At 40.1% G+C, this 10849-nt stretch overlaps 1 non-coding gene across 1 annotated transcript; it reads left to right on the top strand.

The window, feature by feature from the left end:
* Positions 1–6816: 6816 nt before the first annotated feature.
* On the top strand, positions 6817–6919 carry LOC149840332 (small nucleolar RNA R71). The gene has a single exon (XR_016431722.1). It is a non-coding gene; the product is annotated as a small nucleolar RNA R71 (small nucleolar RNA).
* Positions 6920–10849: the final 3930 nt, after the last annotated feature.

The following is a 10849-nucleotide window of genomic DNA, read 5'->3' on the forward strand; positions in this document are numbered from 1 at the left end:
AATGAGTATGGATAGGTGTGTGGGTTGGGTTTTGGGCTTTCTAAGAGTTGATCCAAGGTCCAATTGACCTAATTGGGTCGGATATGGATCCGATCCACCTCGAAATCCGTGCCCAAACACTGAAATAGCCATAACTCTCTCATTTTAACTCTGATTTTTCTGAAATTCGAACCATAGCCCCTTACTATCAAAACACATCTAAACATGGGTTTAAAACCTTAAACTTGATACAAAACGCATGAAAAACTTGTTTACATGATGTGCATTTCATGCATCATCAAATACCCCCATGCTTGAATGTTTGTTAGTCCCTTAACAAACCCTAATCATGATATGCACTGAAGACAAGAAATGCTAAGCATGAATGCATAATACTACCTCACTTTCGTAGGAATCACGGTTGCATTTAGCGTATGCAACAAGCCCTTTAAACCCCTAGCTTACACTAGTGGACGAGTAAGGTCTCGTGAGGGTTTGCAGCGATGCTACCCACAAACATCAATAAAATGCAAGGATGATCTTTCAAAAATATTAGGCTCTTAAGAATGCAGTTGTAACAAATATTTCATGTAATTGACATTCTCAAAACAAGTTTAAAAATCTCATGCCTCCACAGTAAAAATTCTTTTCCTTCACTTTTCTAATATTGTAGCTAGTTCATGATTTTTCTCCGAAAATCAAGTATTCTCATGTTTTACTCATTTATTCTCACTTGTATATTTTCTGCACAGTAATGCACATATACTTAAGCAATGAAAATTTTCTCATTCAGCACATTCTTTTTCTTTCATTTTCAACTTTTGATCTCTTGCGCATTCTTCTCATATGAGCACTATTTCGAATAGTCAGTTTTCGTGACCCGTGTAGCGAGCTTTGGGTCAGTGACTCCCAAGTCGGCCGACCTTAGGGCACTAGATACAGAGTATCCCTCGGACTTAATTGCTCGAGTCACTAGACCTTCTATTCTAATAGTTTACGTATAGTCTTCCTCTTGTCATGTGCAATGTCTCTATCTCTTAGGCTTTCTATGCAGTCCATGTAACAAGCTTTCGAACCGGTGGCTCCCAAGTCAGTTGGCTTTGGGGCACCAGGTGTAAAACACCCTTCAGATTCTACTTACTCGAACTGCAAAGGCCACAAATATAGACTTAGACAAGAAGATGATCTCCTTCGTTATCCTTTTCGTTAAGACACTCAAACACTTCATCTCGTGTCTGAGTTCCACTACTAGGATTCACGAATACATCAACAACTAAACGTAGCTCTATTCTTTTAAACTCATTTTTCAAACACATCTTTCCATTGCTTATTTCTTCCTCAAAACATACTGTGCATACTTATACAAAAGTGATTCAACATTTTCTAACAATCAAATACTATCTTTTCTTTGAATTATCTCATAAACAACTACTATATTTGATTCAGTTCAGAAAAAAAATTTATGGGGCTTAAAAATTTTTAAACTGTTAGATTATGCCAAAAACAATCATATATGCTACACTTTGTTCTTAAATGCCTACTTTGATTACCAGTCATACAAAAAAATTTTTGTGTATTTTTGTGTGCATGCATCTAAACCACCCCCCCATGCTTGAATGACACTGTCTCTAGTGGCATACAAAATGAATAAAAATGTAATGCAAATGCACACTAAAAGACACTAACAAAAATATGGGAGAAAGGATAGATACAACCTGATTTGCTCTGAGCTTTTGAAGTTGATTTTCCTCTGATTCTTGAATTCTTTGAAAACTCTTCTCTGTACCTGGTAATTGATACACTAATTGTTAAGTTCATCCTGCATACATCAAAACACAAATTAGCACATGTGAAATGAAATACTAAATAAAAAAAAACTCTGAAATGAAAAATAAATAATGTACATATCATACATCCCTCTGGTCGAATCTTCATGCCTTCGTGAGATGCACTATCTCACACTCACCATCCTGTAAGGCATCTGAAATGAATGGCTTCAGTCTTTGCCCATTTACTTTGAATGTACCTTGGGTCATAGGATCGAATAATGTCACTGCTCCATGGGGAAATACTTCTTTTACAATGTATGGACCTGTCCATCTCGATCTTAACTTCCCTGGGAATAAATGTAAACGAGAATTGTATAGCCACACTTTCTGATCTGGCTCAAACACTTTTCTGACAATATGCTTATCATGAAATGCTTTTGTGCGAGCCTTGTATAATTTGGCATTCTCATATGCATCATTCCTGAGTTCCTCTAATTCTGAGAGCTGCAGTGCTCTCTCTTTGCCAGCCTGGGTGAGGTCAAAATTCAATCTCTTTATAGCCCAGTACGCTCTATGCTCTAGCTCGACAGGAAGATGGCATGCTTTCCCGAATACAAGGCGATACGGAGACATGCCAATGGGAGTCTTGAATGCAGTTCTATATGCCCAAAGTGCATCATCTAAGCGCTGGGACCAATCCTTGCGGTCCGGACGAACTGTCTTTTCTAAAATTCGCTTAATCTCCCTATTGGACACTTCAACCTGTCCACTAGTCTGCGGATGATATGGAGTGGTGAATCTATGATTGACAGAATATCTTCTCAGCAGAGAAGCTATCTGAACATTCCTAAAATGCTTGCCACCATCGCTAATCATCGCACGTGGCACTCCAAAACGACTGAAAATGTTGTGCTTAATGAACTTAAGCACTACTCTGTGATCATTGGTCTTGGTGGCCACAGCCTCGACCCACTTGGACACATAATCAACCGCCACCAGAATATATAAATTTCCGAATGAGGGCGGAAATGGTCCCATGAAATCAATGCCCCAAACATCAAAAATTTCGACTATCAAAATCGGTAGCAAGGGCATCATGTCCCTCTTGGACATGTTTCCAATCTGCTGACATCGCAGGCATCGCCTACAGAACTCATGAGCGTCCCTGTGGAGTGTGGGCCAATAAAATCCTGACTGCAAAACCTTTGCAGCCGTCTTCCTACTACTAAAATGCCCTCCACAGGCTAACGAATGGGAAAAATTCAAAATGGATTGGTATTCCTCCTCCGGAACGCATCTCCTAATGATCTGATCTGCACAGTATTTGAACAACTCCGGTTCATCCCAATAATAGTGCCTCACCTGAGATAGGAACCTCTCACGCTCATTCTTGTTCCAATGCTCAGGTATCTGCCTCGAAACCAGATAGTTCACAATATCTGCTAACCAGGGTAACTGCGATGTACTGACTGACATGATCTGCTCGTCGGGGAAAGAATCACTGATCGGTCTCTGATCCTGCGTGGTCTCCACGATCAGTCTGGAAAGATGGTCTGCTACTACATTCTCGCTTCCTTTCTTATCTCGAATCTCGAGATCAAACTCCTGTAGTAGTAGGACCCAACTAATCAATCTCGGTTTGGTGTCTTTCTTATTCAACAAATATTTCAATGCAGAATGATCAGAATAGACAACCACCTTCGAACCGAGTAAATAGGACCTAAATTTATCCAATGCGAAAACTACCGCAAGTAGTTCCTTCTCTGTCGTAGTATAATTCATCTGTGCATCAGACAGAGTTCTACTCGCATAGTAGATCACATAGGGCTTCCTATCAATGCGTTGTCCTAGAATGGCCCCCATAGCATAATCAGAAGCATCGCACATAATCTCAAATGGGAGAGTCCAATCTGGAGGTCTCAAAATAGGTGCAGTAATCAAGGCCTCTTTGAGAATCTCAAAGGCCTTCATACAATCCTCACCGAAAACAAAGGGCTGGTCTTTCTCCAATAACGTGCAAAGCGGTCGAGAGATTTTGCTGAAATCTTTTATGAACCGCCTGTAAAATCCCGCATGCGCTAAAAATGATCGAATCTGCCTCACAGAGGTGGGTGGAGTCAAACGAGAAATGGATTCCACCTTTGCTCTGTCAACCTCAATACCATGCTTGGACACAATGTGTCCTAACACAATCCCCTCCTGGACCATAAAATGGCTCTTTTCCCAACTCAGGACGAGATTGGTCTCCACACACCTACTCAGTACTCGAGCAAGTTTATGGAGGCAATCTTCAAAAGAAGAGCCATACACTGAAAAGTCGTCCATAAAAACTTCCATCACATCATCAATCATGTCCGAGAAGATAGCAAGCATGCACCTCTGAAAAGTAGCCGGGGCATTACAGAGCCCAAAAGGCATACGTCTAAATGCGAAGGTGCCATAAGGACATGTAAACGTGGTCTTCTCTTGGTCGTCAGGATGGACAGCTACCTGATTGTATCCTGAATATCCGTCTAGAAAGCAGTAGTAGCTCTGTCCTGCGAGTCGCTCTAAGATCTGATCAATAAATGGCAATGGGAAATGATCTTTCCTAGTTGCCACATTCAACTTCCTATAATCGATGCAGACTCGCCATCCTGTAGTGGTCCTCATCGGAATTCTCTCACCCTTCTCATTCTCAACCACAGTGAGTCCTGACTTCTTCGGCACAACTTGAATCGGACTGACCCACTGACTATCAGAAATAGGATAAATGATTCCGGCATCCAACCACTTCACCACTTCTTTCTTCACCACTTCCTTCATGTTGGGATTTAGCCTTCTCTGCATATCCCTAAATGGCTTGATTTCCTCATTACAATGGATCCTATGCATGCAGAATGAAGGATCAATCCCCTTTAGATCAGCAACTCCCCATCCAATCGCTGCCTTGTGCTCCCGAAGAATAGTCAGCAATCTCTGTTCCTGCTCTTCAATGAGCAAGGACGAGATGATCACAGGCAGAGTCTCATCATCTCCGAGATATGCATACTTGAGTGAATCCGGTAAGGGTTTCAACTCAAGTTTCGGAGGCGACTCGATCGACGATTTGGCGGGGGTCTCCGCAAGTGGTGGAAGGGGTTCCCTGACTGCTCCCCAAGGTGGTCTCTCCGACGACACTCTAGACACATCTACACTATCTAAACCGCTATTCTTCTCTATATGGTACAAATCTAAAGAATCCTCAGTAATGTACAACTCGGGCTGCTCCTCCACTAACTCCTGTGCAATGTCTACATGAAAGCAGTCCATGTCTCTTGCTGGTCCCATCGCGGCATTGAAAATATTCAGTTTTATCTTCCTATTGCCAAATGAGAGATCCATGGCTCCAGTTCTACAATTGATGCACGCATTGGCAGTCGCCAAGAATGGTCTGCCTAAAATAATCGGAGTCTGGTGCTGGCTGTCTACTCCTTCCATATCAAGGATAATGAAATCGACTGGAAAATAAAAGTCATCCACTTTAACTAGCACGTCCTCCAAGACACCTCTCGGTACCTTGACGGAACGATCTGCCAGTTGAAGTGTAATCGGAGTCGATCTCATCTCCCCTAACCCGAAAGAATCAAAGAAATATCCGGGCAGAATGTTCACGCTTGCTCCAAGATCGAGCAATGCGCGTTCTATCCGGATGTTCCCTATAGTACAAGCAATGATAGGTGCTCCAGGGTCCTTGAGCTTGGGTGGTGTCTGATGCTGAAGTACTGAACTCACCTGCTCAGTCAGATGGACCCTGTTAGGAACTCGCTCTCTGGATTTCCTCTTTTGCGTACATAGCTCCTTCAGAAATTTGGCATAAGCCGGCACCTGCTGAATAGCATCGAGCAAAGGTAGGTTGATCTGTACATGCTTGAAGATATCAAGCATGTCCTGGATCTTCGCACCTTGCTTCCCTCTATAACCAGGAGACTCTAATGCTTTGGGATAGGGTGGTGGGGGGATATACTCTGCTGGCTCCTCCTCTTTGCGAGAAGGCTCACTCCTATCCTTCTTCTTCTCTGAGGATAAAGATGATGAAGGTGATGATGGGGATGGGGATGATGATTGAGCCGACGTAGGTGAAACAATGGTCTCTGGCTCCTCTATCTTCTCTCTACTCTCAACGTGATACTCACGTCCACTCCTCAAGGCCATAACTGATTTAGCCTGCTGCTGTGTCTTAGTATGAAATAGGCCTCCAGTCATCTGGTCCTTACCCTTCGGGTTCATGACAGCCTGACTCGGCAATGTACCCTCGGGTCTCCTACTAATAGCCTCAGCTAACTGTCCCATTTGCGACTCTAACTTCGCAATGGACTGCGTATGTGAGCTCAAAATCTGGCTACACTTCTCGAAGGCGTTCTGATTAGAGGTTTTCACCTCTTGGAATGCCTGGAGAAGTCTCTCCTCAAAAGATGTCTGCGGGGCAGACTCCTGCTGAATCGGGGAAGGAACTGAAGAAGAAGAAGACTGAGCATAGTTCGGTCTTTGAAATGGCTGAGTAAAAGATGGCTGCCGAACTGGCTGAGAGGAAGAAGGCATCTGTATAGAAGACTGTGGATTCTTCCATGAAAAATTGGGATGGTTACGCCAACCCGGATTATATGTCGATGAAAATGGGTTATTTGGCGGTCTGACGTAACCCTGAGCTGCCTGAACTTGTTCTTGAACAAATTCAGGGTACTGAGCTGCTGAAGGGCACTCAGTGATCTCGTGTGCCGGACTGGCACAAAGAGTACACACCTGCTGTGTAGTGGATGGTCCTGAGAGAAGCTGGTCCAGCTTCTGAGCAATCATGTCTACTTTACACTGTAGTGCAGTAGATGGACCAATCTCAAGAACGCCAGCTTTCTTCTGAATGCTGGGTGTGGCTCTATCAGAATGAGAGCTCGAAGCATGGTGGAGTGAATTCTCGGCCAATGTATCAAATAGCCTCCATGCTTCGTCCTCGCTCTTCAGCATGAATGTCCCACCGCATGCAGAGTCGATCATCTGACGATTCTTGTCAGACAATCCATCATAGAAACTCTGCACCAGTTGCCATTTCGGCACCTGATGATGGGGGCATTTCCTGAGGAGATCCTTCATTCTCTCCCAGGTCTCATGAAAGCGCTCACCATCTAGCTCTGAAAAGCTAGTGATGGCTCTACGATATTGGTTCGTGCGACCAATGGGAAAGTATTTCCGAAGAAACTCCTGTTGCAACTGATCCCAGGACTCTATTTCTACAGAATCTAAGGACTTTAGCCAATACTTGGCTTTGTCCTTCAATGAAAAAGGGAATAGAGTCAACCTCAACGCATCATCATCGAAATTCTGTATCTTAACAGTAGAACAGATTTCGAGGAATTCATCTAAGTGTCGGTAGGGATCCTCATGACTAAGGCCATAAAAGGATGGAAGCATTTGAATAATGCTGGCCTTAATCTCATAATGTGGCGCTCCTACATCGGGTCTCCGAATGCAGGATGCCTGAACATAGTCTGTGGGAATGAAGTATTCCCGCAGAGGGCGTGAAAGAACTGGGGGTGGAGGTGGAGGATCCATGTCAGCCATTGTTGCCGAACTTCGATGAGAATGTAAAATTCTCTCTGGGTTGTCAACAAATGGGTGTAATGGGGTTCCTAGACCTCGTCGACCCTGCATACACTGGTACTAAGACCAGATGTAAGCAAACGACCTAACTAAAAAAAATTAAACTAGCACAGATACTAAAATGTAAATAAGCAAATAACAGTAACTAAAAACAAACAAATATGCTATATAGCTATGTCAGAATTCTATACTAAATAATTAAATAACAAAGTAAACTATTCTAAAATGCTAAAACAAATAAATACAGGAAATCACAAACTATGTTTTTCTAAAACCCACCTGTCTAATCGCTCCTTGCAGAATGATAATTAAGTAAATCCTAAAAAGAACAATATGTGAATCCTATATTTACTAACTATGTTAATCCTATATTCACTTACTAATCCTACTAACTAAAAAGAAAACAACTAATTAACTAACTAAAACAAAATAATAATAAATTAAACTCTAAGAAATAAAGTAATTAATTCGCCGTTCCCCGGCAACGGCGCCAAAATTTGGTTGATATTTTGGAATGCTCTTTTTAAAACAGTTATTTTCAATAAAACTTTGGAAAATCGTCAACCAAAAATATAAAAACCGACTTTCCACAAAGTGGTAAGTACGGGTCGATCCTCAGGGAACAGGAATTAATCACTATAATTCTAGAAAATTTAATTTATTAATATCAAATGACAATCTACAATTATAAAGTGAATACAACTACAATTAAGCACTAAAAGAACAATAGACAAGCATTTAGTCTTCTGCTCCACGCCAAGGGTAATTCTGTCTTTTCGCCACTTAGAGAATCTTTTCACTTGTATACTAACCCTGGAAACTAAATATGCTTTTCAACCTAAAAAATGCAGAAAAATACAAAGTTAGTTTTCTATTTTAATGATGCAAACAACAATTAAAACTATGTCTAATTCTACGAAAATAATAAACAAATGCTATTTATCAAACAAAAATTAAATAACATACTAAATTAATTCTAAAATTAACCAAATTACTTCTACTAATGCTGTATGATGATTATGCAACTTCTAAAATACAGAAACTACTGAAAACAAGTCTAAAATGCCGAAACTAAGAAAATTACGAAACTGCCCCTAACTAGTGTAAACTAGCAATCTGACAGGTTATCGGAAAACCACTGTTTGATAGGGCAAACAAGGTCCGATTTTCCCGAAATTTGTTCTGTTCTGCAACTGACAGATTAAACAAAATGACAGTTTTTACAGAATTAAAAAAAAGTATCTGGAACTCCAGATATAAGCGTTTCAAATCTGGGAAAAATCAGGATATCGCCAGTCCTGTAATTTAAAATCCAGAAAAAGCGGTTTTCACAAAACGCTTAAAAATCAGACCAAATCAACTCCGAATGAGCTGAAATTTGGTCTGCAGTTAAATAACACGTCAATACAGTGAATAGAAAAAATAAATTTGGAAAACACAGAGTTTTTGATCAGAAAATAATTCTGTTTCGACAGGGCAAAAATCTGGTTTTTATTTGAGTGCACTATTCACTTTATGAACCTATGGAAACACTATCAAATGCAATCTACACCTAATGCAATCTAAATGACACTGTATAACAGTGTATATGCAGATGATAATTAGGAAAATACTAAATGCACGACGCACAAAACCTACAAGCAATTTATGACTAGAACTAAGTTAACTCACAATGGAAATGCAACTATGCTAAATAATAAAATGCAATCTAACCACTAAGTTAACTAATATCTAACTATCATTCAAAACACAACAAAACACCTTTCATACATACTGAATAAATACGCTATACGTACACACACTTCTATACTAAAACTAAATTAGATAAATAAACTAATTAATATAGAAATCAAAGGAAATAATAAAAAATGACTTACTTAACTAAAGAACGAAGGCTAAGGTTAGGATTCACTTGGTTGACTCGATCTAGGATCGGTTTCGACTTGAGTAGGTTCAGTTTGGGTTTGGATGCACTCGGATGGGATTAGGTAGGCTCGGTTTGACTAGGTTGAAAGAGATAGGTTCGAGCTAAGGTGGACTCACTAATTGGATTCGGTTTTGAGTTACCTTAGTCAACTAGGTTCGAATTGACTTAGGCTAAACTAAGTTGGACCCAGCTTAGGGTTTGACTAGGCTCGAATGGGCTAAGGTAAGCTCGGTTGACTCACTAGGTTTAGACTAAGTTTTGACCCGAGTTAGGTCTTTGACTAGGTTTGACCAAGATTGGGTTTTGGATGTAGGTTTAGCAAGACTAGGGTGAACTCGGTTTAAGTAGGCTTGAACTAAGTTTGACTCAACTAGGGTTGACTTAGATAAGTTAGGTAGACTAGGTTGACCTAACTTAGGTTAAGGTTGACTCCACTAGGTTTAGACTAAGTTTGGGCTTTGGTCTTAGACTTGACCTAAGTGCGGTTTAGGCTTTGACTTGGGCTAGGCTAGGTTTTGACTAGACTCAAAGGGGGTGTAGACTAGGGGTTGACTCGACCTAGGCTCGGTTTGACTAGGTTAGGTCTAGACTAAAGTAGTAACCTCCTAATTAAGCTACAATTAATCCAAAGTTCACGATTTTAATGGAGGAGGTTGGAAAAAGGAATGTAATAATTACCAATATTCAAACTTTGAAATGCTTTGGGTTCTCAAAAATCGCCCCATTTAAAGAGGGAGTTACACTCCTTAATTGCCTTTAATACCTTTTTGGAAATCTGAAAAGACCAATCTAGAAATCCACGCTTTTTGCTTTTCAAGATGGAATTAAAATGCTTTTAATGCTCTATGGAAATCGTGTAACCTAGATTGGAATTTTGGTTTAAGTGCAAAACACTTTCCAAAGTTAAGGAGTAACTCCTTCTTTAATACACATTCAAAATTCAAATTTTCCTTAAATGCCTCACACGATTTTTGAAGAATATCCTTTTTCCAAAAGCTTTCCAATTTTCAATTACTTTAATTACCTCCCTTCTCCAAAAATCGCCAACTTCAATGGATGCTACTTTCTAAACTAATAGACTTAATTATACCTAGGGAACAAAAGAACTTAAATGGAAAATCGATTTCCTAGGAGTTAATGCTAACCTAATTCCAAAACTTACCTAAATGCAACCCTAAAAACGGCTAAAAAAAAGAAAGACCTAATACATTGAACCTAGACACCTTCCTAACTCAACTAATGACCATTAAGACTTGCTAAAAAAAATCGACCAAGAGCTCCAGGGGAGCTCTAATGGCTGCCGCCCCACCTTGGGGAAGAAGAAGAACCACACGAAAATAAAAAAAACTAAAATTATAAATTAACAAAAAGCAATAAAACTAAATAACCACTAATTTGATAAAACTAAATTAGAGAATAATACAAAGGACTCCTAATTACACCAAGGCTAACAAGAACAGCACTATGCTGGAATTAAAAACATGAAAAAAAAAGAAAACTTGATTTTTATAATTTTCAACAATAGACTCAAAACACAAAAACGAAAAATTGATTAAAACAA

This window comes from Nuphar pumila, chromosome 4 (assembly GCF_984573655.1).
Source record: "Nuphar pumila chromosome 4, dmNupPumi1.hap1.1, whole genome shotgun sequence".
NCBI classification, from domain to species: domain Eukaryota; kingdom Viridiplantae; phylum Streptophyta; class Magnoliopsida; order Nymphaeales; family Nymphaeaceae; genus Nuphar; species Nuphar pumila.